We start from the raw sequence: 4,848 nt of genomic DNA on the forward strand, positions 1-4,848 counted from the left end.
AAGCACTTTTCCTGATTTTTGTTGAAATATGTTGAAAAGCTTTAGTAAAATGTTGGTTGTTTTGTGATGAAGTGCTCGAGCGCTGCCCAGTCTGTTTGTTCAATGTCTGTTCAATGACTAATGTCAATTATACATTACACTTGAGACTCTTTTGAGACTTTTATTAAAAAAATCTCTTATAGGTCTAGGACTGATCGTAAGTAACATTATTTGTAGCTGGCTGCTTAATCTAAAACATGGAGCACCAAATAATTGTTCAGATTTCAGCAATTTTTTATCCTATATTGGCCATTGTCGGTGTCCCTGGTAAGCAACTAAACAGTATTTTTTTAAAGTATTTTTCCAGTTAAGTGCATTCCTGCTCTTCTCTTCTTTGGATTTTTTTTCTTCGAGTGCGCTTTTTAGGTATAAACAAACAATTTTCATTGGTTAAGTAAAAATAAAGTTCAAAGATGACAGGAGGTTGATACCATGATCACTACTGAAATGCTTCTTCCTGAAATGTCAAATTTGTTAATTCTAAGATTAAACAATTCAGTGATAACTACAATCGATGGGATAGGTCCTCTTAATAGTATGTCTCCACTTTAATAATAAATGTTTGTTTTTTTTCCTACAGATCGACTAAAATCTATAAAGTTAGCAGATTGCAGGCACACATCTGACAAGGGTTTGCTCCTACAGTGCGAAGGAGAAACTCATTCCTTTGCCAGTATTGAAAATTTCAGTAGTGTTTCAGTTCAGTTTCGGCCCCAATGTTAAATACACACTTTAGGCAAATGTAGATAATAAGCACGCATTCCACACAAGGATGGAAGAGAGCAAGGTACACTTATTCAGTTGAAACTTTATTGCTGGAACAGCACAGCAGGTCAGGCAGCATCCAGGGAACAGGAGATTCGACGTTTCGGGCACAGGCCCTTCTTCAGGAATGAGCAGAGAGTGTTCAGCAGGAGAAGATAAAAGGTAGGGAGGAGGGACTTGGAGGAGGGGCGTTGGAAATGTGATAGGTGGAAAGAGTTCAAGGTGAGGGTGATAGGTCGGAGTAGGATGGAGGCGGAGAGATCAAGAAGAAGACTGCAGGTCAGGAAGGCGGTGCCGGGCTGGAGGGATCCGGCTGAGACAAGGTGGGGGGAGGGGGGATGAAGAAACTGGTGAAGTCCAAATTCATCCCCTGCGGTTGGAGGGTTCCCAGTCGGAAGATAAGACGCTCCTCCTCCGACCGTCGGGTTGTTGTGGTTTGGCGGTGGATGAGTCCAATGACCTGCATATCCTCGGTGGAGTGGGAGGGGGAGTTGAAATGCTGTGCTACAGGTTGGTTGGGTTGGTTCGTCCGGGTGGCCCAGAGGTGCTCTCTGAATCGCTCCGCAAGTAGGCGGCCTGTTTCCCCAATATAGAGGAGGCCACACTGGCTGCAGCGGATGCAGTAGATGATGTGGGTGGAGGTGCAGGTGAATCTGTGGCGGATATGGAAGTTTCCTTTGGGGCCTAGGAGAGAAGTGAGGGGGGAGGTGTGGGCGCAAGTGTTGCACCTCCTGCGGTTGCAAGGGAAGGTGCCGGGAGTGGAGGTTGGATCGGTGGGGGGTGTGGATCTGACAAGGGAGTCGCGGAGGGAGTGGTCTCTACGGAAAGCTGATAGGGGAGGGGAGGGAAATATATCCTTGGTGCTGGGGTCTGTTTGGAGGTGGCGGAAGTGACGGCGGATGATGCGCTGTACATGGAGATTGGTGGGGTGGTAGATGAGGACAAGTGGGGTTCTGTCCTGGTGGCGGTTGGAGGGGCGGGGCTCAAGGGCGGAGGAGCGGGAAGTGGAGGAGATGCGGTGGAGGGCACCGTCGACCACGTCGGGGGGGAAATTGCGGTCCTTGAAGAAGGAGGCCACCTGTGTGGTACGTATTTTGAACTGGTCCTCCTGGGAGCAGATGCGGTGGAGACGAAGGAATTGGGAGAATGGGATGGCGTTTTTACAGGGGGCAGGATGGGAGGAGGTGTAGTCCAGGTAGCTGTGGGAGTCGGTTGGTTTGTAGTAGATGTCCGTAAACAGATCCCAGCACCAAGGATATATTTCCCTCCCCTCCCCTATCAGCTTTCCGTAGAGACCACTCCCTCCGTGACTCCCTTGTCAGATCCACACCCCCCACCGACCCAACCTCCACTCCCGGCACCTTCCCTTGCAACCGCAGGAGCTGCAACACTTGCGCCCACACCTCCACCCTCACTTCTCTCCAAGGCCCCAAAGGAAACTTCCATATCCGCCACAGATTCACCTGCACCTCCACCCACATCATCTACTGCATCCGCTGCAGCCGGTGTGGCCTCCTCTATATTGGGGAGACAGGCCGCCTACTTGTGGAGCGATTCAGAGAGCACCTCTGGGCCACCCGGACGAACCAACCCAACCAACCTGTAGCACAGCATTTCAACTCCCCCTCCCACTCCACCGAGGATATGCAGGTCATTGGACTCATCCACCGCCAAACCACAACAACCCGACGGTCGGAGGAGGAGCGTCTTATCTTCCGACTGGGAACCCTCCAACCGCAGGGGATGAATTTGGACTTCACCAGTTTCTTCATCCCCCCTCCCCCCACCTTGTCTCAGCCGGATCCCTCCAGCCCGGCACCGCCTTCCTGACCTGCAGTCTTCTTCTTGACCTCTCCGCCTCCATCCTACTCCGACCTATCACCCTCACCTTGACCTCTTTCCACCTATCACATTTCCAACGCCCCTCCTTCAAGTCCCTCCTCCCTACCTTTTATCTTCTCCTGCTGAACACTCTCTGCTCATTCCTGAAGAAGGGCCTGTGCCCGAAACGTCGAATCTCCTGTTCCCTGGATGCTGCCTGACCTGCTGTGCTGTTCCAGCAATAAAGTTTCAACTTTGTGATCCAGCATCTGCAGACCTCACTTTCTCCACACTTATTCAGTTGTCGGTTTAGTGATAGCTGAGAATCTCAAGCATAATTACAATATATGTACAATAAAATAAAACAAATAAATGTTCATTTGAATGAGAAGTTAATTAACATACTGTGTCCAAGATATTTGAAATGTGGTAACTAACTATTTTTGCCAATGTAATTAGATATTTAAACAGGACAATAAGTTGTTTCTAAAACTGGATCATTGCAAGAAAATTCTGAACAGTTGTTTTACTTCTGTGCATCAACTGGTCAATCACTTATTAGGAAGATTTAAAAAAACGCCTAATCTATCACTCTTGAATAGGTTAAACTTTAGACTATTGCTACCATTATATTATGTTGCCTCGGTATTGGAAGCCACATCTACGTACCAATCTGGGTTTTCCAATGAAAACCAAACTAAAATCGGACAGAGTAGAAAAGGCACATTAAGATGTCTATGAATATTTACACCAATAAGCTAATAACTGATCATCTACAGAATTAAAATGAAGTTATAATGTCATTTTTTTCTTTCCTTGCAGCAAATTTGTTGACAATTTTGGTTCTCTTGCATGGAAGGTGTGGTCTTTCCAATTGCATCAGCCGCTACCTAGTAGCAATGGCTGCAGCAGATCTACTTGTTCTGATATTTAAGGTGATACTGTATGAAATTAAAAATGCCTATTTTCCATATTCGTTCCTCAATTACACTCCCTTTTGCAGTTTAAATTTAGCTCTGATTTTTTTCTCTATTGACTGCTCTGTTTGGTTCACTGTTGCTTTCACTTTTGATCGATTTGTGGCCATTTGTTGTCACAAATAGCGGGTTAAATATTGCACTGAAAGGACTGCAGCTGTGGCTATCTCAGCTATGTGTTCGTTGAGTATTTTGCAAAGTGCTCCGACCTATTTCATCTACGAACCTCGGGAAATAATTGACAATATACCACGGTCCTGCTTTGTAAAATCAAGTTTCTACACATTACCTGCATGGGTTGCATTTTTATGGTTGAAAACAATTTTAACACCATTACTTCCATTCGTTTTGATTTTACTTCTCAATACACTAACTATCAGGTACATTGTGCAAGCCAACAAGGTGAGAAGGGGTATCCGAGGACCAAAACGTGCTGAGAAATCTATTGACACTGAAGCAGAGAACCGAAGGAAATCTATTGTTTTACTCCTGGCCATTTCAGGCAATTTCATACTTTTATAGATTGTAACTTTCATATCGTACATTGCTGTACAATTTGCAGATATTCAATTTTTGACAGACGATTATAATTCACCTTTCGCCATTTTAGAAGAAACTGGATATATGCTCAGCGTTTTGAGTTCTTGCACAAACACCTTCATCTATGCAGTATCACAGGTAAAATTCCGAGATGAGCTGAGAAGTATGATTTGGCTTCCACTGGAACTGTTGATAAACTGCTTCAGATAAATGATTTAACTGATTTCAACGAAAAAAATAATCACTTGAATTTTCGAAATTGAAATAAAAAGGCGCAGAAGAATAAGTGCTGATGATTTTGCTTCTATTAAATTAAATGGGAAAGATTGTGTGTTGAACAATATGCAGCCACGATAATTTTGACTGTATTACATTAACATTCAGGCAGCAATGGCCAAATATGAATACATCTTTGCAGCTACACGAAATTACATATTTACTCTTGCTGATAAAAGTCCGTTATGATGAAATATCAAATAATTTATCTTACCTAATCGTTTTCCAGTCAATCATGTTTCAAATATTCAAATTATCCTGCGGAGCAGTGCTGCGCAATTTTGACTTAGGCTTTCTTCAAGTTAATAATATTCTCTCTAAAGTAACCACTCTCCTTTTTTGTCGAATTTCCCTAAGAATCATATGAATAATCTTCTAGAGTTAATGTCAATGCAAAAGCAATTTTCCATTGCTAATATCCCTAAACTTT

General features: G+C 44.1%; 1 pseudogene; it reads left to right on the forward strand.

Annotated features, from left to right (window-relative positions):
* The first annotated feature begins 236 nt into the window (after window positions 1-236).
* LOC148140710 (putative G protein-coupled receptor 139) lies at window positions 237-4,352 on the forward strand (annotated as a pseudogene).
* Window positions 4,353-4,848: the final 496 nt, after the last annotated feature.

Source organism: Chiloscyllium plagiosum, unplaced genomic scaffold (genome assembly GCF_037043375.1).
Source record: "Chiloscyllium plagiosum isolate Xiang-an unplaced genomic scaffold, Cpla_swu_hap1 HiC_scaffold_35, whole genome shotgun sequence".
Classification (NCBI taxonomy): Eukaryota; Metazoa; Chordata; class Chondrichthyes; order Orectolobiformes; family Hemiscylliidae; genus Chiloscyllium; species Chiloscyllium plagiosum.